The sequence below is a fragment of the Callorhinus ursinus genome, unplaced genomic scaffold (assembly GCF_003265705.2).
Source record: "Callorhinus ursinus isolate GAN/ISIS: 27379988/994484 unplaced genomic scaffold, GSC_fseal_2.0 scaffold14, whole genome shotgun sequence".
In the NCBI taxonomy this organism is placed as follows: Eukaryota; Metazoa; Chordata; class Mammalia; order Carnivora; family Otariidae; genus Callorhinus; species Callorhinus ursinus.
Genome location: NW_027397076.1, coordinates 23,929,753 through 23,945,481, shown reverse-complemented (window position 1 = coordinate 23,945,481; position 15,729 = coordinate 23,929,753). Strand labels below are relative to the sequence as shown.

Here is a 15,729-nt window from a genome sequence, read left to right as displayed (position 1 = left end):
GCTGTATACAGCCATTGGTTGGCTCTGCTTTGGTCTTGATGCCTTCATTGAAAATGTCAGCTTTCTGTGAAACTCAGAAAGCAATTAAAATGGCCCAGAAGGGAACAACTCTGAAGAGGTAGCTTCTTGGCCACCTGAATTAGGTTGTTTGGTTTGTTCCTAAAGATGTTTGGGAGGGTTTGTGTGTTACTAATTACAATCAGGTAAAAAACTTTAAGATCCTCGCTTCAGAAGTATGATTTTAATTGCAGTAGATAAAGAAGTGGGAATACTAGCAGGGAGAAGCAGCACTCTTCTGTTAAGAAACTACTGCCTTTAAATTCTTGGTTAGGGTGCCTGGGTGGCTCAGTCAGTTAAGAGTCTGCCTTTAGCTCAGGTCATGATCTCAGGGTCCTGCCTGGGATCAAGTCCCACATTGGGTTCCTCGCTCAAGAGTCTGCTTCTCCCTCTCCTGCCCCTTCCCCCATGCTCATGCTCTCTATCACTCGTGCTCTCTCTCTCTCAAATAAATATATAAAATCTTAAAATAAATAAATAAATAAATTCTTGGTTAAGCACATGTAAAGTTTACAAAGAGACAGGGGTGCCCTGTAGACTATGAATAACATTCACTAACATGAAAGTGCTAGTTTAGGGGCCAAACAAGCCCTCCAAAAAACTAGTATTTTTGGTGATAAGGGATGTTTACATGATATACCAAATCTTGGATAAGAATAGAGTTTCAATACTTTATATATTTAGTTCAAATGATTATCCTTAAAAATATGATTGGGATTTTTAAAAAAATTTTTTCAACTTTATTGAGATATAATTGACATAGAGTATAAGTTTAAGGTGTACAATGTGATAACTTGATACTCATATACTGAGAAACAATTACCACAGTAGGGTTGGTTCACACCTCTCTCACCTCATGTAATAATAATCTCTTTTTTCTGGTGAGAACATTAAAAATCTACTCTTGTAACAACTCTCAATTATATAATATAGTATTATTAACTATAATCACTATGCTGTACATCAGATCCCTAGAACATATTCATCTTAAAACTGAAAGTTTGTACCCTTTGACCACCATCTCATTTCCCCCTAACCCCCAGTCCCTGGCAACCACTCTTCTACTTTCTGAGTTTGGCTTTTTTAGATTTCACATTTAAGTGATATTGTACAGCATTTGTCATTCTCCATCTGACTTATTTCAGTTAGCATAATGCCTTCAAGTTACATCCATGTTGTTGCAAATGACAGGATTTCTTTCTTCCTCATTTCATTGTGTAAATGTGTGTATAATATACATACATATATACATACATACATATATGTATATATGTACACACATCTTTATCCATTCACCTGTAGAGGGACACTTAGGTTGTTTCTGTGTCTTAGCTATTGTTAATAATGCTGCATTGAACATGGGAGTCCAGAAATCTTTTCAAGAACTGATTTCAAATATTTTGGATAAATACCCATAAGTGGTATTGCTGGGTCATAGGGTAGTTCTAGTCCTAAATTTTTGAGGAATCTCCATACTGTTTTCCATAGTGGCTACACCAATTTATACTCCTACCAACAGTGCACAAGAGTTCCCAATACTTGTTATCTTTTGTCTCTTTGATGATAGCCATTGTAATAGATGTGAGGTGATATCTCATTGTGGTTTGGGTTTGCATCTCCCTCATGAATAGTAATGTTGAGCATCTTCCATGTACCTGTTTAGCAATTTTTACATCTGCTTTGGGAAAATGTCTATTCAATTCTTCTCATTTTTTAATCAGATTGTTTTTGTTTTGTTTTTTTGCTATGAAGTTGTATGTATGAGTTCTGTATATATTTTGGATATTAACTTTTTTATGTTTGTTTGTTTAAAAGTTCTGTATTGTGTCATATAAACTGTCTTCATATACACATGCGTTAAGTGAAAGACTGCTCTTCCTTCTCCCTTGGATATTAACTTTTTTTTTTAAGATTTTATTTATTTATTTGAGTGAGGGAGAATGAGAGAGAGAGAGAGAGCACACATGAGAGGGGGGAGGGTCAGAGGGAGAAGCAGACTCCCCGCTGAGCAGCCTGATGCGGAACTCGATCCCGGGACTCCAGGATCATGACCTGAGCTGAAGGCAGTCGCTTAACGAACTGAGCCACCCAGGCGCCCCTTGAATAGTAACTTCTTATCAGGTATATGGTTTACAAATATTTTCCCCGTTCCACAGGTCATGTTTTTATTTTGCTGATTGTTCCTTTTTCTGTGCAGAAATTTTTTAATTTGATATAGTCCCATTTATTTCCTTTTGTTTTTGTTGCTTATGATCTTGGTGTCATATCCAAAAAATTGTTGCCAAGACCAATATCAAAACATTGTTACCTATATTTTCCTCTAGGAGTATTACAGTTTCAGGTTTTATGTTTAAGTCTTTCATCCATTTTGAGTTAATTTCCACATATTTGTAAATTTTCCACTTTTCCTTTTATTACTGATTTCCACTTCCATACCACTGTGATCAGAAAGGATACTTGGTATGATTTTAGTCTTCTTAAATTTCCTAAAATTTGTTTTGTGACCTATCATATGAACTATCTTGTAGAATGTTCCATATGTGCTTGGAAGAATGCGTATTTTGCTCCTCTTGGATTGAATGTTCTGTATATGTCTGCTAGATCCATTTTGTAGAAGTATAGTTCAACTCCAATGTTTCTTTATTGATTTTCTGTCTGAATAATCCAGCCATTGTTGAACGTAGGGTATTGGAGTACCCTACTATTATTGTACTGTCCTGTACTTCTTTCAGATCTGTTAGTATTTGTTTAATATATTTAGGTGCCCTGTTGTTTGTTGCATATATATTTATAATTGTTATATACTCTTGGTGAATGACCCCTTTATAGTTATATAATAACCTTCTTTGTCTCCTGATACAATGTTAGCTAAAAGTCTATTTTGTCTGATATAAGTATAGTTACTTCTGCTCTCTTTTGGCTTCCACTTAAATGAAATAACTTTTTTCATCCCTTCACTTTGAGCCTATGTATATTTAAAGCTGAAATGAGTCTTATGTAGGCAGCATATTGTGGGGATTCACAGTGCCTGGATAGATAAAACCTGACCTGTACATGCCTCCCTGGATGAGACTAATTGAAAAAAAGTGAAGACAGAGTTTGGCTTGAGGCCTTTCACCACTAGGGTGTCTGGCCCCCAGGCCTCTCCTTTCTCCTACTAAAGTGTCTGGAGTAATCTTTTCATTCACCATCTTAGAGTTTGCTGGCCAACCTGACAGCATATAGTGGGTCTTTTTTTTTTTTTTTCCCCGCTTCCAGCCATTGTATGCCTTTTGATTAGAGAATTTAGTCCACTTACATTTTGAGTAATTTTTGTTAGTAAGGATTTACTAATGTCATCTAATTAATTTTGTAGTTCTCTTATTTCTTTCATTTGTTCTTTTCATCTCTTGCTTCCTTCCTTTGTGAACTGATGATTCTGGGTGGTGGTATGCTTTGATTCCCTTCTATCTTTTGTGTATCTGTTGTAGGTGTTTGCTTGTGATTACCATGAGGCTTACATAAAACATGTCATAGGTATGGCAGTCTATTTTACATTGATAGCAATTTAACTTTTTTTTAACTTTTATTTATTTATTTATTTATTTATTTATTTATTTATTTTTGAGAGAGAGAGAGAGAGAGAGAGAGAGAGCATGAGTGAGGGGGAGGGGCAGAGGGAAAAGCAGACTCCTCTCTGAGCAGGAAGCCTGATGCAGTACTCGATTTCAGGACCCTGGGATCATGACTTGAGCCAAAGGCAGATACTTAACTAACTGAGCCACCCAGGAAACTGATAGTAATTTAACTTTGATCACACACAGAAAGGTTACCCTTTTACTCCCCTGCCCCCATTTTTATAATTTGATGTCAGAATTTCCTTATTTTTATATTATGTATTCATTAACAAATTATTGTAGCTATAGTTATTTTTAATAAAGGAGTCTTGTTCTTATAAAGGATTTTGCTCCTTTAGCCTTTATACTAGAGTTATGTGTTTAATATACCATCATATTACAGTATTAGACTATTCAGAATTTGACTATGCACTTACTTTTAGCAGTTATATATTTTCATTTTTAATGTTACTTATTAGCATCTTTTAGTTTTAGCTTGAAGAACTCCTTTCAATATTTCTTATAAAGAAAGTCTAGTAGTGATTACCTTCATCAGCTTTTATTCAACTGGAAGTCTTTATCTGTCCTTCATTTCTGAAGGATAACCATACTGGATAGAATATTCTTGATTGATCATTTTTTTCTTCTAGCTCTTTAAATGTATCATTCCATTCTCTTCTGGCCTGTAAGGCTTCTGCTAAGAAATTTGCTGATAACCTTGTTAGTTATAAGCTGCTTTTCTCTTGCTGCTTTAAGATACTTTAAAAAAAAACCTTTGCTATTTAAAAATTTTATTATAATGTGTCTTGGAGAAAATCTCTTTGAGTTTGTTTGGTGAACTATGAACTTAATGAATGTGGATATCCAAATAGCTCTCCAATTTTGGAAGTTCTCAGCCATTATTTCTTTAAATAAACTTGCTGCCCCCTTCTCCTCTTCTATAGGACTGCAATAATTAGAAGATTGTGGCTTTTAATGGAATCCCATAGATCACATAGATTTTCTTCTCTCTTTTTCATTCTTTTGTTGTTGTTCTCCTCAAACTAGGTAACTTGAAGGCCCTGTCCTCTAAATCATAGATTCTTTCTTTTGCTTGATCCTTACTGTTTTTGATACTTTATTTCATTTTTAAATTTCATTCATTGTATTCTTTAGCTCCAGAATTTGTTTGGTTCATTTTTGTGATTTTTATATCTTTTTTTTATATGGTTAGTTGTGTAGACTTTATTCTTTTTTAATATTTTATTTATTTATTTGACAGAGAGAGAGAGAGACAGCAAGAGAGGGTACACAAGCAGGGGGAGTAGGAGAGGGAGAAGCAGGCTACCCGCTGAGCAGGGAGCCTGTTGTGGGGCTTGATCCCAGGACCCTGGGATCATGACCTGAGCCAAAGGCAGATGCTTAATGACTGAGCCACCCAGCTGCCCCTGATTTTTATATCCTTGTTAAACTTCTCATTTTTTCTCATGTATTATTTTTCTGATTGTATTGAATTGCTTTCCATGTTTTCTCATAGCCCATTGAGCTTTAGATTTTTAAAGTTCCAGTATTTTGAATTCTTTATCAGGTCAACTTCAGATCTTCATGGTTTTGGTGTTGGTTCCTGGAAGATTATTGTGAATGTTTGGTGGTGTCATGTTTCCTTGATTTCTTATAGTCCTTGAAGTCTTGAATTTTTGTCTTCACATTTGAAGTAGCAGTCATCTCTTCTACTCTTTACTAACTGACTATATATTTTTTAAGATTTTATTTATTTATTTGGCAGAGAGAGAGACAGCAAGAGAGGGAACACAAATAGGGGGAGTGTGAGAGGAAGAAGCAGGCTTCCTGCTGAGCAGGGAACCCGATGCGGGGCTGGATCCCAGGGCCCTGGGACCCTGAGCTGAAGGCAGATGCTTAACTGACTGAGTCACCCAGATGCCCTACTAACTGACTTCAGATAAGAAATATTTCCATTAGCTCTGCTAGGGTTTTGGCGGCTTTCTCAGACCTTTTATTTATATACCTGCCCCATGCTTCTTGCTCCCTCTTGTGGCAGAATTCTTAAGTTTATATGCCTTTATTAATCCTGTAGTGTACCAGGCTGGGTGCTGACAGCCTCTCTTTTGATTTCCCAAGAGCAGAGGTAAAAACTCAAGCTTGTGATCTCTCTCTGGCCCACGGATTCTGGCTGATCTCTCCGTGTGCTCATTAGCTGTCTGTCAATGTTTGCTATTACTGCTGTTGAAAGCATGAACCAGGGAGCTGACCACATGGTGTGGGGGAGTGAAGTATGCAGATTACTAGGGCTGCCCATTGGCAAGTTGGGGAAATATGCATGTGATGTATCCCCAGCTGTTGTAACTGTGCTTCTTGACAGAGTCCTTGATCTGAGTTAGCAGGATCCATGCCCCTTTAATGGACTCTAAGAATCCTATTGACTGCTTTGCCAGCCTCTTTCTGTCCCCCAGTGATGCAGTTCATGACTCAGTGCTCTGCATGAGGCAAGAGAGAAATGGGCCTTCTTGGCACTGTCTTGCACAGCTGGGGAATCCAGGTCCTTACTCACACACTTTTGTTTTTCCCCACAGGGAAATCATGAGCTAAGGTATTGGCACTCAGCTGTGTTACCTTGGATGAAGGGTGATGCAGGTAAAGTCAAACTGTTACTCTTACCATCTTTAATGTATCCAAACTTATAATTTTGTTGTTGTTGTTTTGACAGTGTTCTGGAGCTTCTCTGCTAGAAAGCTGTACTTCCACACAAGCTCTTTCATCTATGGGTGATTGTCTGAGAATGTTGTCCAAGGACTCCTGGACTTCAGCTGAGAAGGGCTAGAACCAGTTCATAGGTCACTGCATGGTCCACAGGACCAAAGTGTTTATGCCTATTACCTAATGCAGAGGTGGGCAAGATTCTCTCCAGGTCGCTTGATACATGGTACTGGGTCCCACAGCTCCTACAAAGATACTTTTTTTTTTAATTTAATTTTATTATGTTATGTTAATCACCATACATTACATCATTAGTTTTTGATGTAGTGTTCCATGATTCATTATTTGCATATAACACCCAGTGCTCCATTCAATATGTGCCCTCTTTAATACCCATCACCAGGCTAACCTGGTGCATTTTATGAAATACCATTGAAAACACAGGTTACTCTTTCTCTAGATCTCTGTTTCCTCCCTAGCCAACAATAAAAGAAGTGATACATATTTTTGGTTTTTGATTTAGGCAACCCCGCACTTCTAGTACCAGTTTCATTATTTGTCAAGTGAACTAAAATAACAAACAACCCCAACATCTGAGTGACCCCCTCCCCTCTAGAACCCTCAGTTTGTTTCTCAGAGTCCATAGTCTTTCATGGTTCATCTCCCCCTCCGATTTCCCCCCCTTCATTTTTTCCTTCCTATCTTCTTCTTTTTTTTTTTTTAACATATAATGTATTATTTGTTTCAGAAGTACAGGTCTGTGATTCATCAGTCTTACACAATTCACAGCGCTCACCATAGCAGATACCCTCCCCAATGTCTATCACCCAGCCACCCCATCCCTCCACCCCCCACCACTCCAGCAACCCTGTTTGTTTCCTGAGATTAAGAATTCCTCATATCAGTGAGATCATATGATACATGTCTTTCTCTGATTGACTTATTTCGCTTAGCATAGGTACTTTTAATTGTGGATGGATGCCAAATTATTGCTGTTGTGGGGAGGGATATAATGAGGGATGTTTTATTCAGCTATGATACTGATGTTACTTGAGGGAAATCTTTAATTCTGGTTTAAAAAAAAGATCTGAAAAGATTATTTTAGGATAGTTGAAACTTCACTACAAAATGAACAATTATTGCATTTGCTAGCAATTAATCATGGTGGACACACGTGAATCACTGCTCCACACAGATTATCCTTGTTTCCTTGTACCAGTCCCTGAATTGACTTTGGAAAATATCCTCTTCCTCCAGTCAATCATGTGATTTCTGTGGAATTGTGTCTATCCCCAAAACTTGCTGAGGGCTCTCGATGCTTAATGCAAACATACAACCTAGCGATTGCCTGAGGGAATGGTAGGGATGGTAGATTATATTATTTTGGCAAATATTCAGACACTCATACCCACATGCAAGAATTCTTCCAGTCCCAATGATGTTTATATTGGCCATGTTTTAGCCAATGTCAATAGAACATGAGGAGTGGTGATCCATGCTGCATCCAAGCAATCACTTTAAATGTGATCTTTTTGTCCGTCAGACTACAGGTGTATTAGTTAGGATTCAAAGGCAATGGGAGGCAGTTTTATAGAATAAGGGATTTATTTTAAGAATTTGAAATTATACAAATGTAGAAAGAGATAAAAAATTGAAAGACTAGACAAAGATTTTTGAGAATCAGAGGAGTCATTAATGAATATGAGAAGTCAAGCACATCTAACCATGGAAGGGGAAGATTGTGGGGAGGTCTTTTGTCAATGTACATCCACAGCCAAACATTTATTGGTGACCAACATTGGTCAACAGGATAGCACTTAGGAAGGATATTAAATTTAGAGCAAAAAAGAGCAAGAATGAACTAGAGTGCACTCAACACTTCCCCATTTGCCATAATGGTGTGTTATTCTGATATTCTTCAGAGAGTAATGGCGACTGTTTTACTTCTGTCTCACAGATATCAAGCAAAATCTTCTTCTGGCCAACTCTAACATGGAGCTCTGAAAGTCAGGAGATTTTGGAAACTGTTCTTAGCAAAGATGAAGAGTACAAGATACTGAAATGAGTATGTGCCATATTGGGACTACTTCTACAACTTTGATCAAATGAAGAATACATGAAATGGAACCACAGCTGAGATAGAGCTTCAGCTAATTACCAACTCTTATACAACATGAACAAGAAATAAGTATTTAATATAGTAAGTCACTCAGATGTTGGGGTTGTTTGTTATTTTAGTTCACTTGACAAATAATGAAACTGGTACTAGAAGTGCGGGGTTGCCTAAATCAAAAACCAAAAATATGTATCACTTCTTTTATTGTTGGCTAGGGAGGAAACAGAGATCTAGAGAAAGAGTAACCTGTGTTTTCAATGGTATTTCATAAAATGCACAATGGATAACTTGGAAGACATAAAATAACACAATAAAATTGAAGTTTTACATGAACACTTTTTGAAAAAGAATGTTCCTAGTGTTGGTTGTTATTTATCAGCTGCATTTAATAAGGTTCTATGAGAAAGACATGAGTTCATTAGAGGATTGATTTTTTTTTTTTAAGAAAGGATGAGAAACAGAATAGACAACTTTGAGACAGAGAATGGAAAACAAAACTTTTTTTCCCTAATACGTAAAAGAAAATATTGATAATTTATAAAATCCACAATATCTATTCAGTATTAAGACATTCACAAGCAAAAAAAAAAAAAATCATGGGAAGGCCATCCTACTTTTTATTAAATCTTTTGAATAAATTAATGTGGCCCCCAGAAACATTCTCTGAATTAGGCAAAACAGCTCAATAAAAGAGAATAAGAATTGTCTCATGGAAGCCTAAATAAAGTAACTAAGCTGAGAGAGAGAAAGGCATATTTCAAAAAGAATTATAAGTGTATCTATTGGTATAGGGATCTTAAGAATCAGACAGATAGTAAGCCAGTGATGTTTTTGAGAGAGCTATATGGCCAAAAGCAATATTAGCCTGAATTAAAACCTAAGGAGCACTGGGTGTTATATGCAAACAATGAATCATGGAACACTACATCAAGAACTAATGATGTAATGTATGGTGATTAACATAACATAAAAAAAAAACCTAAGGTGTTAAACAGCATTTAAAGTTTATGATAAAAGTGGCAATCCTATCAGGAAAACAAAACAATCCTAAATGTGTATGAACCTAATAACAGAGCTACAAAATACATGAAGCAAACCCTGAAAGAACTAAGGGTATAGAAAGAAAGTTTGGCAAACATATTTGGAGAATCAATTAGCCCTCTTTTAGTTAACTGGTTGAACAGTAAATACAAAATTAGTATTGGTATAGAAGATCTGAACAATAACATCCACCAACTTGAACCAAATCACTTAACAAACACTACTAACAATGGCATAATATGCATTCTTTTAGAGTATACAGGAGACATTCACCAAGATAAAACATATGCCAGAGAATAAGATCACTCCGAATAAGTTTAAATGCATTGAAATCTTACATAATATATCTTTTAACCACAATGGGATTAGAGATTAATATTTTAAAGGAAAATGCACTTCTGAGTAATCCATGTATCAAAGCAGAAATCATCAGAAATATTAGCATATAAAATCACTTCACACTTAATAGTAAAAAAAAAGTTGAAATTCATGGAATGCAACTAATTCAGTACTTAGAGGAAATTTGTAACTTTTAACACCTTTCTTGAAAAATAAAAGAAACTAAAAATGAAAGATCTTTGTCTTCACTTTAGAAGCTAGAAAAAAAAAAGTAAGTCCAATGTAAAATAACTAAATAAATGATAATAGAATCAGAAATCAATAGTATAGAAATCATATAAGCAATAGGGAACATTTATAAAGTAAAATTTGATTGTTGGAAAATATTATTAAAATTGATTAAACCATAATACATATCAAGAGAGAAAAGATATAATACAAATGAACAATATCAAGGAAGAAAGAGGAAACATGACTATAGCTTCTACAGATAAAAGATAATCAGGGAATATAATGAACAACTTTATGGCAATAAATTTGATGTTAGATAAAATGAACACATTTTTGAAGAACATATCTTACTAAAATTGAACAGAGTACTGAAATATCCTCAAACTTATTACAGAAATTAAAAGTTATTAAATAACTTTTTTCCAACATAGAAAACTTCAGTTTGGTTATCTGTGCCAGTTAATTTTATGAAACATTTAAGAAAGACATACACCAATATTACTAAACTATTTCAGAAAATAGAGAATTCTTCCCAACTCATCTAATTAGGCCAATATATTTCTGAGACCAATACTAATAAAGACAGTACAAAAAAAATTATAGACAGTATTCCTCATGAAAATGGAAACAAAAGCTCTTAAGAAAATATTGGAAAATTAAATTAGTAATACATAAAAATGATATATTATGACTAATTTGAGTCAACTCCATGAATGCAAAGTTGGTTCAATAGTCAAAAGTCAAACAATGTAGTTAATTATTAACAGCATAAAGGAGAAGACTCATATGATCATCTCATATGTGACAAAATTCAATGTCTATGATAAAAATTTCATAAATTACAACCATAAAAAAATTTAGTTTGACAAAGGACACCTACAAACATCTTTCAGCTAACATATTATTAAATGGTAAAATATTAAACATTTTCTATCAAAGATTGATTGACAACTGCTATCACCACTTCCATTCCTTATTGTATCTAATGTCCTAGCCACTGCACTAAAGCAAGAGAAAAAAGAGACATAAGGTTTGGAATGGAGGAATTAAAACTCTCTCTATAAAGACAATATTATCTATGTAGAACATCAGAGGCATCTACCAAATACTACTAGAATTAAGTCAATTTAGCAAACCCACAGGTTAGAAGACCAATATATTTTAAAAATATATTGTTATTACTACAACTAAGAAATGGTAAATCAAAAATATAGAAGCACTTCCAGTATAATAAAAAGACATGAAATATGTAGATTAAACAAAATGAGTAGAACTGTAAACTAAATATTACTAAGCAGTGCTCAAAGAAATGAAAGACAATGTAAATAAATGAAGAGATATACCAAAACTGTGGGTTGGAAAATTCAACATATCAAGATGTCCATTCTCTCTATATTTAGCTGAAGAGTCAAGGAAAAACAATGAAAATTCCAGCAGAACATTTTTGTCCATTGGGTGGAAACTTAAATGATAATTTAAGACTTACATGGAAATGCCAAGGACTTAGAATACCTAAAACAAGTTTTAGAAAGAAGGCAAAAAGTGGAGTTCTTTTCCTGCCTGACTTCCAGGAGTACTCTATGGAAAAACACATAAGTTGATGGAAGAGAAGAGAGATTCCAGAAATAGACCCACACATATATTATTAATTGATTTTCAAAAAAGTTACCAAGGTAGTTCATTGGAAGAAATGATAATTTTCAACAATGGTGCGGAGACAACTAGATATTTGCACGAAAAAAATAAACCTTGACCAAATGCTTTACACAGAATACATTTGCTATTGGTTATAGACATGAATGCAAAATAAAAAAAATAATATTTTTACAGAAAACATAGTAGAGTTTCTTTATGGCCTTGGAGTAGGTAGATTTCTTAGGTCACAGAAAATACTAAGCATTTAAACAATGATAAATTGGGCTTTGTTAAACATTTGTTTTCTTCAAAAAACACCATTCTATTTTATAGCATTCTACTAAGATTTTTTTATAACATATGCATTATTTTATATATATTATTTTTAATACCCCAAAACTAAAACAACACAAATTTTAATTAACAGGAGTTATGAACAAATTGGGTGATATTCATAGTTTGGAATACTACTTAGCAATAATAAAGGTTGGAAAACTGATACAATATAGAGGAATGCAGCAACAACAATGAATCTTTAAAATATGCTTAGGGACAGAAGCCAGACACAAAGAATATGAACAGTATGATGAGGGTCAGCAAAATTTTTCTGTAAAGATTGTAAGCATTTTAGGTTTTCTGAGCCATATGGTCTCTATGACAAATACTCAGCTCTGCCATTGTCACATGGAATCCATGATAGACAAGATGCAAACACATGAGTGTGGCTGTATTCTAATGAAACTTTCTTTTCAAAAATAGGTGTCAAGCTGAATTTGATCTATAGTTGGCCAAAAGCTGCTGTATGATTTTATTTACATGAAGTTCTAGAATGGGCAAAGTAACCTATAGTGATAGAATTCAAAATAGTGGTAGCCTAAGGTAGAGGTAGGGTGGCAAATTGATTGCCAAGGGGCAGAAGGGAATTTTCTGGGGTGAAGTAAATGTCTATATATTGATTGGAGTGATGGTTATACAAAGTATACATTTATCAAAGCTCATTAACTTATTTTATTTAGAAAGAAGAGCACATGCAGAGGTGTGGAGAGAAACTACAGCATGGAGCATACAGGAGTACAGGCAATCTCAAGAAAATTTGCATTACTAGAGGACTAGGTAGAGCATAGAAAGTAAGGGCTTAAATTTAGAAAGATTGGAGAACTGGTCATGTGACCTAGAGACTTTGCAGTAGTGAATGGTATATACTATATGCCCTGTTAGTGTTTATATACCATGTTACACATCGTATTCATGTTAATTTTATTTTTTTTAGGTTTAATTTCAGACTGCTGGTTTAGTTAAGTCGGTAACTGGCCATTAAATTAGAATTCAATGTTAAATGTTAATTTCTAGAAGACTTGAGACAACTTTTGCCAAATACCTTCATATTTCCGAGCAAAGGTAGAATACTCAACAGAGCTTGTAAAGGAGGGATGATCTAAAATATGTGTTGCAAACTTCACCCCCCCTTCAAGTATATTAAAGAGTTTTCATACAACTGACCAAATTTGGGGGGGTGGGATTTCTTTGAAAAGAGTTGCTAGGATGCTATTGACTTCTTCCCCTACCTGGAAGAGACTATTTTCCTAAGCCTAGAAGGGCTTTAGGAAGAATAGTTGAAGAGCTTCACCTTACGTCTTCAGTAATTTGCGGGCTGTGAAGAAGATAGTTTTCTAACCACACCTGAGAAAACCCAGAAGCAAGAGTCTGAGGTTGGGTAGTAGCTTTGATAGGAGAGAAATGAGATGTAGTAGCTTTGGGAATAGCTTGTATGCCAAGAGCTATTCCAGGTCAAGTATGATCCTGTGTTTGCCCTAGGAGAGTAAAAACAAACAAGCAAATAAACAACAATGTAAGCTTTTGTTCAAGAGGAAGAGGTGACTCCAAGATAAAGTGTCTTTATAGAGTTGCTTAAACAAATGGCATTCACCCACAGAATACAGAGCCTGGGCTAAAGGACCTGCTGGTGAGAGTCCCCAGCCATGGAAGGGCTCTGAGGAACCCATAAATAAGCTTGAATAAAAAAGAATAATATTTTTGCATTGGCAAGCCTAGAGGAAACTCGTACCAAATTACATCTGCACCAGTCAAGGGGGATTTTCCTGTCCTTTGCCTCTTTCTCTTCCCGTTTCAATCCTGAAAGATCTAGACACAGCTCATAGAGTGAAGAAGCACAATTAGGATCCTCAGATGGAAAAAAAGAAGAAGTGGACCATATCAACTTTTCCATTGTGGCATCCAGCCTGAAAGCAGGCCCAATTTAAAAAATTCAAGATATTTAGACTGTAGACTTTTTTTTAAAAAATTGCATATATAGATTTGTGAATCTCTTGTAAAAACTTTGCCCAGTTCCAAGAATCTATGGTTTGGGAATCACCACCTCTTTGGAGAATCTGTGTTTTAGTTTATTCCAAAGAATGGAATTTATAGTCATTTCTTAAGTCAAAATGCTTTAAGCCTTCTTATCTCTCCAGCCTTACCTCTTACTACATCTTGTCATTTCTTGGGTATATCAGAATCATTTAAGCCCTCCTCCAGCTCTATTCTTATCTCCCTTGCTATTTTGTTAAACGTCTTTAAACAGTTCTTTGCTGTTCCCCGGTCTCTCTTGTACTGACTTTTTTGCCCTCTGTCATTACTTCTAGGCTCTGTTCAAGTACTTTCCTCCTATCGCTACATTTTTCAAGGCCCATCTTTCAAGGCCTGTCTTAAATGCTACCTCCTTTATAAATGATGTTCTTATTCAGTCAGAATTTCTCTCTCCCTTCTTTGAAACCTTATAATCACATTATGGCTTATATTATTTAACAAGTTCTGTGCTATACTATAATTATTTTGGTATCATTTTAGTTCCTTAGTTTTATTTTTATTTATTTTATTTTTTAAAGATTTTATTTATTTATTTGATAGACAATGAGAGAGGGAACACAAGCAGGGGGAGTGGCAGAGGGAGAGGCAGGCTTCCCACTGAGCAGGGAGCCTGACTTGGGGCTCGATCCCAGGACCCTGCGACCATGACCTGAGCGGAAGGCAAACGCTTAACCAACTGAGCCACCCACGTGCCCCTTAGTTTCTTATTTTTAATTAGTAATGTGTGCATGTTCTTTCTTAAAAATTCCTATAATACAATAGTAAAAGCTGTAAATTTACCTTAACTTGGGCAGTCGTTCTCAGACCCATTCCTATTCCACAATGTAATATTTTTAAAACTTTGCTTTGATATTTATCTTCAGTTTCCATATTTGTTAAATGGTTCCTCATAGTTACAAAGTTGGTCTGAGAATTATTGTAATAATCAATGAAAAACACAACACAGTACCTGGCATATTATTTTTTTAATATTTTATTTATTTATTCATGAGAGACAGAGGGAGAGAGGGAGAGAGAGAGAGAGAGAAGCAGAGGGAGAAGCAGGCTCCCAAGTAGCAGGGAGCCCAATGCGGGACTCGATCCCAGGACCCTGAGCCGAAGGCAGACGCTTAACCATCTGAGCCACACTGGCGCCCTACCTGGCATATTATTGAGTGATTCCTCAACAATATTATTACTACTACTATTATTATTATTATTATTATTATTGTTAACATCATTTCAGATTGTTCTCTAAGCATTTATAAGTCTTTATCTATGCATATATAAAGATATATATGCACATACTATTTCTTTTAAAAAGTATAAAAATATGAATAGTCTATATATTATAGAGAAATTCCTATGTCAGATTTGGAGGTTTATAGTTCTGCTTCTTTGCTGTAAAAAATGCTTCACTGAAACTACTTTTTTAAAAAACTACTTTTATATTTTTCTTTGTGTTTAAATATTTTTGAAGCATAGTTTCCCAGTTATAAATCATGATGTCAAAAGTTGTAAATATTTTCAGTTTTGATAGGTAGTCTGAAACATTCCCCTGTTGGAGCCTATTTCACCACAACTTCATTGGCATTGGATATTGTCTGTCTTTTTTTCTTTCTTTCTTTCTTTCTTTCTTTCTTTCTTTCTTTCTTTCTTTCTTTCTTTCTTTCT

At 35.1% G+C, this 15,729-nt stretch overlaps 1 long non-coding RNA gene across 3 annotated transcripts in view; it reads left to right on the top strand.

The window, feature by feature from the left end:
• LOC112831949 (uncharacterized) overlaps positions 1-5,586 on the top strand; it is a 194,619-nt gene extending 189,033 nt beyond the window's left edge. For all 3 annotated transcript variants that reach the window (XR_012380811.1, XR_012380812.1, XR_012380809.1), the window contains one exon: positions 5,419-5,586. This is a non-coding gene — a long non-coding RNA (uncharacterized lncRNA). The remainder of the gene's footprint in view (positions 1-5,418) is intronic.
• Positions 5,587-15,729: the final 10,143 nt, after the last annotated feature.